Below are 14,574 nucleotides of genomic sequence, written 5' to 3'. Positions count from 1 at the left end.
ATGCATATGAGATTTAATGTAAACGGATATGTAGCGTACATTTTATCGTTATTCTCGACAGCCGTAGTAGTGTATTTCCAAACCACTTTTTTCGTTAAAAGCGTTTCAGAACCTAGAAAATAGAATATATATACCATTATTTTATCTAAAAAATTTACTGAATTTTGTCTATATTCAATGAAGGAAGTTATAGTACGATCTAAAAAAGTGGTGCTTAACCTATTTTTTTTCCTACAGAATTCATGGTACATCGATGTATTGCTTCATAAGTTTCTGTGTATTCAGTTTTTAAAGTTACTGAAATATCGTCTGATTACTCTTTTGTTTTTTTAGTAATTCCAATGTTTCATCTTCTTAATCAGCTGATTAAGTTTGCGTGATATATATCGAAGTATTTATGTGATTGGTCAAATTTTTATCCAATCAAATAAGAGATTGAATTAAGAAACCTATTGGTCTATTTCATCATTTATTTTTTTCGATGTTTATATTTTACTGAATTTCAATAAAAGTACCGGATAATACATTCTTTATTAATGATAATAATAACAATAATAAACAAGATCTGTCTTTTGGATGTCCATAAAATGTTATTCACAGGAAGTTTAATGGTTGTTTACTAAAAGTCATGATCATCGAACTTAAAAGTGAGTTTACTATATGTGATTGATATGTACTATGCAAAATTCATTATTTAAACATTTATTAAATTAAATTTTAATAGTCGAATTCATGAGTCAATTGAGGCTAGTTCATCATGGAAAACCTGGAAGCATTTGACGGCCATTTCGTTGAATTGTAGAACTTCTTAGCATTGCTCATCCACGATACCGCTTCGCGAGATTTGAACTCATAATCTCACCATTGTTATGGGTGACGGTGGCGAAACTTCGTGGATTAGTTGAAGTTAGATATTAACGCTGTTGGATGTCAACCGGCCCAATGATCTATAGGTTAGGCGTTCGCGAACAAGACTAATAGGTCCTGGGTTGGAATGTCACGAGGTGGGATTGTGGATGTTCACTGCTGAGGAGTCCTACAATGGGATGAAACGGCAAGCCGGTGCTTCCAGGTTTTCCATGATGGTCTAGCTTTAATTAACTCGTGAATTCAATTTTTAAATTGAATACTTGTCAAGTCGCAATGAAACTCTGTTATGTTTCAAATGTAGTAAAAATATATCTAGACTAACTTTCTAAAATGATTTTCCTTTAGAGATATTTATATTTTATGGGATTTTAATTGGAATTGAAAAGATATTTGTTATGAGATGTTGTATAGATTATTGATTTTCATAGTTTAACAGGGATCGAACCTTAAAAGCAAACTGCTAAGTCAACCCTTATTAGGGCAAACCAGCTTTCCAATGCTACCAGGTTATCAGTAGTTATTTAACTAGGACCAATCTGTAGTGCTATATATATAAGATGACATTAAATGTGAAAATTATGTTTGAAACAATCTCAGCTATTGGAATTTAAGTAATTCCAACTTTTTGTCCAGCAAACTTGTCTGAACTTCTTCTTACTCTGAAGAATATAATTTTCACATATAATGTCTTCTTTATACTCGGTGCCCAATTTTTGTCAAACTATTCGTTCTAATCGTGACGAATACTTGTATATATAAGATAGTCTAAATATTAGCTAAATTCAGACATTTATCCATTTATAAATCTTTTCAGTGCTTTATGAAATGAGTTTACAAACGTTTCATAAAACAAACTTGTTACGTAATAGTTGTTCACTAAGTATTAATTAAATAATGAGTTCTTGTAAGCCACCGTGGCCTGTAAGATAGTCCAAGCCGTATGTAAGATAGAAGTATACTGATATCAGTGGATGAGAATTGCGCTTAATGGAATGGATGAAGTCAAAAACGTCAGCCACAGGATTCTAACTACACGTCTAGATACTTAAGGTTTGAATTTTCATAGCTGTTCAATAACAAGGAGTTGATTTCCTTAGTCCAGGAGTTTTTATCACAACATGTACTGGACCAAACTTTAGAATATTTAAGTCTTGTGGTGATTCCGATACCTGAATTACATTTTATATGCTTAGCCCGTTTGAGTTGTATAGCGATATTTATTTTTGTTAATGGGTAACCAATCAACTATTGTCTTGATTTATTAAATAGGACATGGATTTTCACTAGTGGGTGCATAGTCGTCTTTTAATTACTGGGTTTGTAGAAAGTTCTTTGATTTTGCAGTACTTTATGTCACAAATTATTAGTAGATAATGAAAGCTGATTTGTTGTGGACTTCCTAGCCACTTCCAATAACCCCAGACAACTCCTACACTTCAAATGGAGCAATAAAGAAAAGGCATGAATTGGGAAGAATACCATTACTCCAAGTCTTATTATGTGCAGAAAGTCGGATGTATTCATTGAATTTCACATAGGTTTGATCTTCAGCATACTTCTGACGACATGCTAAATAATATACTAGTAATATTAACATCCAATCAAAAACGTGACATGTAATCCTTCATTTTTCTAAATGTTTCTGAATAGCTTTTATTTAACATAGACTGGATGAGATGTTTCCAAGTGTTTTATAAGCTGCTAAAGACTTTGATCAGGGATATTTTTGTCCCCACCCCTCCTTCCCTCTCTCAACAGAACAAAATGACACCTTGGTGTTCCCTAGTTTTTGTGCAATTATTTCTTTTTATAAAGTCATTTCTGAATAATGATTACTTTCAAAATACATAATTCAACCATCATAGGGAATAATAATTACTTAATAATCACAATGAAGAGGAAATAAATGTAGTAATTAACAAACTATAGAACATAACATAACTGACCATAATAAAAATTATATTTTGAAATAATCTTAGCGATTAAAATTTAAAATAATTTCCATGTTTCGTCCAACAAATTTGTTTGGACTTCTTCAGGGTAGAATAATCAAAATCATCAAAGAAACATATATCTATAGCGTTTTAACAAACGAATCAGATCATATCTATACTGTGCTTAATCCAATCATAATCACATGTTGACTTTAGTAAATCGAATAACATGAGTCAATTAAATGCAAATCATGTAGGGAGTTCACGATGTCGAAATAAATGACGGAATGAATTTATACACACACGTACACACACACAATTTGTTTATTACCCTGAAGTAGTTCAGACAAGTTTGTTGGACGAAACGTTGAAATTATTTTTTTAAAATTTCAGTCGCTGAGATTATTTCAAATATAATTTGCACGTATGATGTCTTTTCTATACTCGAAGCCCAATTTCTGTCGAACTATTCGTTCTAATCTCGACGAATATCTAAATACACAGAATGGTATCTAATGTTAACTTATATTTATTGAATAGTGAATATTATAGTAATTTCAATGGTTAAGATCATGAGTAAGTTGAAACTAGACCACCATGGAAAATCTGGAGGCACTGGACGGCCGTTTCGTCCCCAGCAGTGCTCATCCACGACCTCACCTCCTGCGAGATTCGAACCCGGGACCTACTGGTTTCGCGTGCGAGCACTTAACCACTGGACCACTGAGCCGGCATCCAACGGTGAGTAAAAACAACGAACATTAATTAATATTGAACAACTAATGATGATGACAGAGTTTTTATGCCGAAATGAACGACATTTAGAGAGAACATTAACACAATAAGATAAAATTTTAGTTTAAATAGATTTGTATGGCATTTCATTTTACATTATATATAATTGCTTACCTACGCCTGTTACTCCCAATGGACTATAGGCCGCTGATCAGCATTCTCCAACCTACTCTGTCCTAAGCATTTTTTTCTAGTTCTATCCAATTCATGTTTATTCTTCTCATATCTGTCCTCATTTCTCTATGTAATGTGTTCTTTTAGTCGTTCACTACTCCTTTGGCCTTGAGAATCCCAAGTGAAGGCTTGCCTTGTGATACAGTTGTATGCTTTCCTCAATGTGTATTCTATCCACTTCCACATTATATATATATATATATATATATATATATATATATATATATATATATATGTAGTTTCTACATTACTGTATATTGATTAATGATTCTTCTTTATTCTTCTTCTATAAAGATTTTTTTCACCTTTTTAACAGAAATGAATAAAGAACGACAATAACATAGTAATAATAATAATAATAATAATAATAATAATAATAATAGGAGTTTAAACAGTTGAGATCATGAGTCAATTGAATGGCCGTTTCGACCTGTCGTGGGACTCCTCAGCAGTGTGCGTCCACGACCGTCCAGTGCTTACAGGTTTTCCATGATGGTCTAGTTTCACTTGACTCATGATCTCAACTGTTTAAATTACTACAATAATAATAGGAGTAATAATAATGTTGACATAAATGACAGATAACTACGTTACATTTTGTTTTTCTTACAATTTATCAAAAACTAAATTTATTCTATTAGTTGAATTCATAAATCAATTGAAACTAGACCACCATAGAAAGTAGGGAAGCAATGGATGATTGTGGCACTTTTCGGTAGTGTACAACTACGATCCCATCTCGTGAGATTCGAACACAGGACGAATCGATCTCGGTTGTCATCCAACAATGTTCATGTCTAACTTCAACTAATCTATGAAATCGAAGGACACATCCATCATTGTATTCAGTGAGTTACTATCTCACAACAGATCTGGTTGAACTCCACTTGTCAATGCTTTTCACTAGAACTCCAGGAAATACCTCTTGAAGCCAGTCACTAGTGAGCATGTTCACAGAAAATCCCCGTCTGATATTATATATATTCTTTTTATAGTGAATTTAAATTTGGCGGGTAGTTTTCTTTTGTTCTTTGTAATAATAAGAAAATCTGAACAGAAGTTTATGGTATAAATCATAAGAAACAAAATAACAATAATGTAACAAACCTAATTGTATTTCTATCAGATAAGAAGAAGAACAAACAACGATAACAATGATAGATTATTAGTAGTAATTAAGAGGGTAGTTTGATCGATTTTTTAAAAAGATTTAAATAAAGAATCACACATGAAGAAGTAGATTTGGAAGATGTAAAAACCGTTACATAACTGGGCAGTATCATTGATGAACACAGTGGATCTGATACAGATGTGAAGGAGTGGATCGGCAAAACAAGAACAGCATATCTACAATTGAATAACATCTGGAACTCAAAAGAATTGCCAACCAACACCAAGGTCAGAATTTTCAATGCAAATGTCAAGACAATTCTATTTTATGAGGTGGAAATTTGGAGAATTACGAAAGTAATCATCCAGAAAATACAAGTGTTTATTATCAGTTGTCTACGCAAAATACTTCGGATCCGTTTGCCAGTCACTGTCAGCATTAACCTACTGTGAGATAGAGCAAACGAGATTTGAGCGGAGGAAGAAGTGCTGGAATTGGATAGGAAATACATTGAGGAAATTATGCAGCTGCGTCACGAGGCAAGCCCTCACATTGAATTCTGAAGGTCAAAGAACGTGTTACGGCGAGAAATAGAGACAGAAATGAGAAGAATGAAGAACAATTAGATGAACTTGAAATTCTCAAGTCTGAATGAGAAGAGGAAGACCGAAGAACCCATTACTCCAAGAAATGGAGACAGAAATGAGAAGGATAAACAACCGTTGAATAGAAGTGGAAAGGAATGCTCAGGACAGAGTGGGTTAAAGAATGCTGATTGACGACCTATGCTCCATAAAACCTCCTTCTAATTATAGAAATGATTTCACATATAAAAAATATTCGGAAAATTCTTATACACATTGAGAAATAAGGTTAATCGTGTTTACGAGATATGAGATTAAAAGTAAATTAGATAAAAAACATAATTTTGAGTCAGCAAACACAGTTCAACATTTGTAACAACGTAATTCATTTATTGATTACAGAAGGAATACTTAATTACTAACTTACTCCTGTTACTCCACCTGTAGCTCTTCTAGAGTTACTGCCGGTCCGAGGCTCGGATAGAGGAGGAGGGTTGGGTGTGGGTTTAGCAACCCTATCCCATAGAAAAAATCTTGCTAAAAGTAACGCTAACCAGGTTAAACAAATTAAACAATTTAAACTCTTTTAAAACACTTAGTCCTTTTGATAAATTTCGACAATGCAATGAGAAGACGAAGTTTATCAGAACTGCATTATTGAAATTTAAACTCTGCCCTGACAGTCGATGGAAGAATTATGATCCCTCAGGATGGAAGCCGAGATTCTTCGGAAGTCACAAAGACGATACCCCTTCTAACAACCAGAGCAACAATTTTTATAGGCACATGGAACATCCGCACAATGTGGGAGACCAGGAAGACCAGGCAAATAGCAACGAAAATGAGAAGATACAAGTTAGCAGCACCGGAAATCAGCGAAACCCTTTGGACCCAAGCTGGACAGGAAAATCTAGATACGGAAGAGATGCTGCTATACTCCGGTCACGAGGAGGGAAATGCTCCAAACACTCAGGGAGTTGCTTTAATGCTGTCCAAAGTAGCACGAAACGCACTTGTAGGATGGGAATCACACGGATCCAAAATCACGATAGGTCAATGTTGAAACTTTTTAGAATCTATACAAACGTTATTATGATTTGTAAGGATTTGCATTTTCTTGATGTCAATAATTAAAATTAATACTGAACAGTTTCAGTTGAAAATGAGTGTTTATTAGGAGGTTAAGTTAATATTTCTTACAGCTATAAATTGACTGTAGTTTTTGATATTGATGGGATATTCATTCTAGGCCTCGAATTCAGTATCCATCACTTCGAATACATAAAATTTATCCAATAGGTTAATAGCTTAGAGTCTCAATTTGATTGTAAATACTGAAGCGTATGTTAATTCATGCAATAAGTTCTTTATAGGACGACATACATGTTTCCATTTCTAATGGTAATCATAGTCTAAAATATAATATTGTTTGTTACAACGTGTTTCTTTAGTAATATGTGAAACATTGTACTCAATTAATCACAAGAATTTAGTTTTTATCATAAACTTATTTATTTATTTGAACACATAAATATTGGTACAAAGGGGAACCGAATAAATATGCACAAATACAAGTCACTTGATTTGTGTATCGCCTGTGATACTGGCCGGGTGCCCAAACCGAAACAGGTGGTTTTCTTAGGGGGCCACACTCGGAGCCTTCGACCTAAAGATCTGATCCACAAAGCAGTGAGTCAATGTAAGGAGATATAGTCCCATGTTAGCCGGTGACCAACAATAGGTTCATACGCCATTTGTTCCTTTAGGATTTTGAAGCCCATGTGAACTATTGATTTGGAACGAGGGTTTCCCAGCTCCCCTCTGTGGATCCTTCATGTCCACCAACCCTGTTAGATCACTGGACATTCGATTTTTGTCTTCTCCATTTCGTAAACAAAACTTGTGTGGCGAGAATGTAGAGAGTAGGAATTCCGTGACAGGGGCTATATACGCGTTGTCATGTGAGATCATTTGGCGAAAGAGAGCTGACTCTCACCACCCTCGACCGTATCAAGGAATTCGGTGGCTGTTATCAAATGGAAAACCATTGTAAACCAAAAGAATCTTATAATACATTTATCTAGATTATCAATGATTCTTCAATTGACATAAATTCATCATGAAATCAATCTTCACAATTTAAATGATCTGTAAAATTAACATAGTTATTCTAATCATCATATCAAATTCTTAAATTTATTCTGATTCATAAAAGAATATAAACATAGTTATATACTACTAAAAAGAATGAATCTATATTAAGTAATATCTTTATAGAAATTTTTAAAAGAGAATCATTCCAACTATTAAAGAAATGATTTCATTCAATTGTTATATTTAATGACTATGAAATGATTAATTAATTTGTATCTTGAACTATCTTTATTTATTTTGCCCCCTGGAAACATTTTTGTACGTGTACGAGTGAGTTTGTGTGTGTGCGCGCATGTGTGTATATATATAGAAAATGAACATGGCACATAAAATAGTTTCCTTCAGTTTATAGATTTTAATATAGTTTATTCATATTAGTACTATTTAGTATCATTATCATTATCATTAATTTTTATCATCATGCGATAAGTTTTAAAGTTTGGTAAACTTATCTTGATTAATTATGATGATAACCGAAACGTTTAGAAGAAGAAGAAGAAGAAAAAACAACAACATTATAACATGTTAATGTAGTTACTTAGATCTATATCTTTATAACAGTTTGGGATGCTTAGTGCGCTCATTTTTTTTTTTTTAAATGTGACATCCAAATATAAATGACCAATTTTTTAGTATCATAGTTAAATACAAATACAGTAGTTCCATGTACATACATAAGCATATATATATATATATATATATATATATATATATATATATATTTATAAGTAATATGTATACATAGATAAAAGTACACAGGGATAGGTAATAAAACTACATTTGTCATTTTGGATTTTCTTCATTCTTTTTTTGCTGCTGCTGTTGTTGTTGTTGTTGCTGCTTTCTAAGATGTACGGAAACGATAGACAGTCATTTTTATTCTTTCTTTCGTTTCACTATTATCATTGTAACTATTTACAGTACATATCATGTTTCATTCTATCTATATGCTTGTGTGTAGTAGTAGTAGTAGTAGTACTAGTAGTACTAGTAATATAACATTGTATCATTTCAATTTTATATGATTCGGCAATTCGATTACCACAAAATATTCTAGTTACTGATTTATCATAGATTTGTTGTTGCTGTGTGCGTGTGTGTGTGTGGGGGGGAAGGAGGGGTGTGCTTTTACAGTCATTTGGTTAGTACTTATTAATAATTATAATAATTATGATATTTGTATAATTTAACTAAGAATCTGTAGTCATATATCTTGTCACTGTAGTTACATGAATCGTTTTTTTTCCCGTGTAAATATCAGTCAGATATCTCTGGTTTTTTTTGTTTTTTCGATTCAAGTAAAAAAAAACGACACTTTAACTATCGCTTATTACCGAACGTATTAATAAGTAACTAACTTAAGAATAAGCAATTTGGATGGATACATTTAGTTGTTTCTTTAAAATAATAGTAATAGGATATGGATATATGTATGAGTAGTTTTTGAATTATTATTACTTTTTTTCTGGTTAGCGTTCTTTTAGTCAGTTAGTTTTCTATGGGATAGGGTCGCTAACCCCAGTACCCAACTCTCCTTCTATATCTGAGATTGGGAACGGTAGTAGTCTCAGAAAGGCTTCAGGTGTTTTTGTAGATTGTGTGTTTGAAAGTGTTTTCTAGATTAAAATTCACTTGATAGTGTTTTACTTGAATTTTCTGACTGATATTTAGGACTGTAATTGATTAGTCTCGTATTGGCATATTTGTATATTGTGCGTATTGCCTCGATATTGCTTTAATTCATAAGTGAATGGTACTGGGTTTGAATCCCAGAGTGAACGTCAACTCTGAGATGCAGTTACATCCAGCTGACGAGTCTTATTGTTAGCCACTATCCATCTTCGCTTATAATTTCTTCATAATTGTTAGATCATAAATTCAATGTGCTCAATTTAATGGGACACACTAAAGTATATATTCTAACCGTAACTTATTTATCAAACTAGCGTAAATAAAGAGTACATTCGAGATTAGATGTTGGTCGGAGGTAGTCGACAGGAAACCCTGAACACGGGTTTCGTGCTACTTGGCACTCACCAGCAACGTGTACCTTTAATCTTAAGGGAACTGGTGCTCCCTGGCGGATTCGATCCCGTATAACCCAGCTTCACAGTAAGAGACGTTACCTGTCGACTACCTCCAACCACCATCTAATCTCAATATATAGTGCTCGCAGTGTCGAGTCACCTAGACTGGTGGCCGCATTGCAACATGATCGATACCATTCGATCTGCACTAATAAGGACTAGACAAGCATGACATTGATCACCACCCAGTGATCAATCACTTGTGAAAGAGTAGATTTATTTATTATCTGAGTGATTAAAACATAAGTAACAGACATTCTTCTTTTTAGCAATAATACTGTTTGTTTTTTTAAATAAAAAATTCTGATTAGTTTGTGTATTAATGAAAATGAGGAAGTGTTAAATGATTGTTTCATTCTGATATGGTACTTTTTTTGGAGCATTCGTTCATGACTCTGACTGGAACTTTATCTTACATTTAAAACAGGTATCTAGTACTCTCTGGTTTTTCATGAGAGTGGACATATTTAAGCTTTTTTCTATTGTATATAAGTGGTCTTGTGTTAGATCACTTTCTGTATCATGCATTAAATCTGTAGTTATGTGAGTTAGTTGTGAAGAACTTTTCCAGTTAATATGGATCCGTCTACGAACTTGGAAAACTATTATTATTATTATTATTATTATTATCATTGGCTTTATTCAGTTTTATATTTTTGGTACAAAGTATTTCAACAAGTTTCCGTTTCACACATCTCGATCGATACTGACGACAGATATTGAGTGGTCACCAGTTAGATGTTAGCAGTTCAGGCATTGACATGCGAATAATGTATATTATTTTCGATGAATATGACCAGCAACCACGAGGTCTCTGATTGGGTTGTTTTGTAACTTGTATAGCGAAATATCGTGAACTTTTCACAAATGCACTTGAATAGAGTATGAGGCTAATAGCCATGATGATGTGTTAAAACAAATAAGAAAACAGATAACTTGATGAAATGTGCAGATGGCAGAAACAGGTAACCCAGATGTTCAAACAGGCTGCCTTAAAAAATTTCAGTCTGTACTGTGAACTTCATTAATGTAAATACTATATTTATTGTGTTCAGGCATTTGAGTTGTTGGCGAACAAAAGTGTGAGACCTTTAGTCATTTCTAAATTTTTCTTGATATTGCTATCAAAAGCACATGACAGACACCAACCCGCGACTCATAATGGCTCTCTGGAGTTAATGAGCTGTGTGGATGAGCTAACGTGGGCGGCTGAGTAGAGATTAGACTGATCACTACTCTGATAAAATCGCTAGAGATCAGACTGATCAGATGCTCTACCACAAATGCAGGTCGGACTAATCATCCACTTTAACTTATTTCTGATTAATGAAAGGAGAAAGGTTAGCCTTGAATTGGAAGCGGGATTGTTGCGTTGGAGATATAGTTTCACTTTGGTGTCTAACTGGGTTCTATCTGGGAGGGTCTATTAGGTTTGGCAGGGGTGGAGGAGAGCGAAGACCACTAAACTGTGTCGTAACCCGTGGTATGAGCTTGATGTGAGCATATTGTCCATGACGACCTAATTCCGTGTTTATTTGAATACTTGATATCCGTTTCAATCACTGGGCGTGATCGCATCTATAAATGTATGTATGCTATGGAATGTATGCGTCTTAGCCTGTGCACTCTACATATGCATGTAACATATATTTGCAAGGCGGAAGTATCTATGCCTATGTATGTACTGTAAGATGTATGTATCTCTGAAATTTGTATTCTTTACATAAATGTAACTTATACTTTCAGCAGTACCACGTTACATACTGGTGTATTCATTATGGCTATAAACGCTTTTGGGGTGTTTAAAAAAGTTTCCGAAAGTGATAAGAAAGTGTAGACTGTAACGGTGACGTCTGCACTGTAGTTAGTGAAATCCCTAATTACGCCTAAAAACTATAGAATGAAGCGCCACATGTCTGTTTACTTTGCTTTCTCCAGCGCTCCATTCACACTGTCTATGCAAGACTTTTCTCTTATCCCAAAGGACAAAAGACTTCACTTGCTTATTTCGGTGGGAATACTTCTTTTTCTTCTTGTTCTAGTTCTTGTTCTTCTTCTACTACTACTGCTTTGAAGTAATACCCTGTTTATCATCTTTGATTTGGATGAGAATAGAGTTTTTATCTTAACAGCACTTGTTACACCGAATTGGTCTCTATCAATTCATCCGCTTAATGTTTTATTAATCAAGTATTAGACTTTATGAGTTTCTATTCATTTGTATTAATAAATTTAACGTTGAGTCATGACATTTGTATTTTAAAATTACTGTTTTTCCAACCAATAACAGCTATACTTATATAACATTTAATTTAGATTATTTCCGTATCATTACTTACTTACGCCTGTTACTAATCGTGGAGGAGCATAGGCCGCCCATAAGCATTCACCATCCAACCCTGTCCTAAGCAATACTTTCAAATTATTCCCAGTTGTTATTCATCCTTTCCATATCTGCTTCTATTTCTCGACGTAATATGTGCTTCGGCCTTCCGCTTATCCGCTTCCCTTCAGGATTCCAAGTTAGGGCTTGCCTCGTGATGCAGTTTGATGATTTCCGTAATATGTCCTATCCACTTCCAATGTCTTTTTCTAATTTCATCTTCTTCTCCCATAGAATAGTGTTGGTGATAGTATGCAACCAATTGAAGTTGATTATCTTGCGTAGACAACTATTTATAAATACTTGAACCACTTTGATAACGGTTATAGTAGTTCTCCACGTTTCAGCTTCATACAGTAGGACTGTCATGATATTCAGTTGTTTTAAGTTTCATATCTTATTTGTTATTTAATCGGATGATTCAATCAACTGAGTTTATGAAGCTTGTTTTTATCATAGACTAAATAATCGATATGACTCGTTAATTACTGAATAGGTGTTTCGTCCTAACTTGAATTTTTCATCATATCGAACCATTAACCTTAAATAAACCCAAATCTAAAATTTTCATAGTTTTATTTCATGGTTATTCTTATGTTAATATAAAGTATTCAGAAAAAGTACTTTGGAAGTAGATCTATATTTAAAGCAATTAGTCCCTTTGAAAAATTTCGATAGTGTAATAAGAAGAAGACGAAGATTATCAGAACTATATGATGATATTATTAGCGTAATACATTTCGAAGTCTTAGCCATACGAAAATTCAAACTCTGTTTGTATATTCAAAAACAGTTTCTTCTCACCTTCAACCTACTCTGGTCAAATTAGCTTACTATGCAAAGTGATGAGGTTTCAATTTGTCTTCTCTTATCCTCCATTTCTAGTCTAATTAACCTTTTATCGTTTTATATATATAAATGTTCTTAACAAGTATGTAATGTGTATCTAGTACGCTGAACTCTAAACTGTTGAAACTGTGAAGAAAAGGTCACAATAAATGATTTATTTATAAATAATAAGATACTTTTTAGTAGTATTGTGGTATATACTACTTATGTTGATAAATATAAGCAGTATGTAGCAACAATCGGATGTGAAATATCTGCTCAGAAGATTGAGTTCAAGTGAACAGGAAGGGAAACAGAAAGCAATTGTAATGGAAATAGAAATGAAAGAATGATGGAACATGTAAAGGAAAACTGAAGGAAAATGTACAATTAATGTATTTAATGTATAGTTGTCATAATCTACCAAGTTATTGTGTAATTATTCATTGAACAACAGTTTAACTCTCCTCAATAAAGTCTCCTTACTCTACAGTATGATGTGTTCAGTTCTATAATAAACCTGAACTTAACATCAGATAATTAATCAGTTTATGATCATATTAAATTAATAGAAGCATACGACATATTTAGTTTAAAATGGAACTATAAGTCATCTACAAAATGAAAGTCATGTACATTTTCTATACAACTAATTGTTATGACTTTATGTCCCGCTTTTTATCACGTGATTTATCCATCAATCAAAATACGACTAATACAATCTTAACACTGTGCTAAACCAATGACGTTCAACTGGTATGAGCAGTTTAGCGTCTTTATTGGTCCTATGTCCGCCTAGCCCGTCCACTTGAGTCCAGAACACCAAATACCAGCTTCCAATATGGGAATCGAATTGAATCATTTATTTCAGACATACTGAGTTTATATATCAATCAAACGGACTGCAACGCACCATAAAATAGGAAATAACATTTGTACACAATAAGGCTAAAAGTGACTGTGAACGTGGGAGGCAGTAGTCAATAAACTGAACATAGCTGACGAACATTAAATTGTATAATAATAAATTATAGGTGAAAATAAAGCTTATAATAAGAGGGATATAAATATACATAATCTAATTGTTGAGTAGTTATACCAAAAGAATGTATAGATAATATTAGTCAATTAATATGTCTCGGAAGTTACTTGTGATTTAATCTTCGCTCGGATATAACACTAATTAAAATATTTCGTTAAGTATAAAGTTTCTTTTTTGTATTGTGATTTCTAACTAACTCTGTTTTTTGTTCATTGAAAGTTGAGATAACTTTATTTATTTAAACACATAAATATTGGTACAAAAGCGAACCGAATGCAAATACGCCACACAAATCATTCGATTTGTATGAGGGCTGAAATACTACCCGGGTGCCAAAACCGAAGCACGTGGTTTTCTTCAGTGGTCACGATTCGACCTAAAGGTGTGATTCAAAAGGCAGTGGAGCAACGTCACAAGATGCAGTCCCATGGTAGCTGATGACCAATGATTGATTTATACGCCTTTTTCCCCCAGGATACTAGAGTCTATGTGCACCATTGGTTTGAAATCAGGGTTTTCCAGCTCCCCTAGGTGGACTCTCCATGTCCAGACATTTGCTTTTCGTCCTCTGAATTTCGTAAACAACACCCGTTTGGCGAGGAGGTAGTGAGT

This window comes from Schistosoma haematobium, chromosome 4 (assembly GCF_000699445.3).
Source record: "Schistosoma haematobium chromosome 4, whole genome shotgun sequence".
Taxonomy (NCBI): domain Eukaryota; kingdom Metazoa; phylum Platyhelminthes; class Trematoda; order Strigeidida; family Schistosomatidae; genus Schistosoma; species Schistosoma haematobium.
This window is presented reverse-complemented; position numbering follows the sequence as displayed.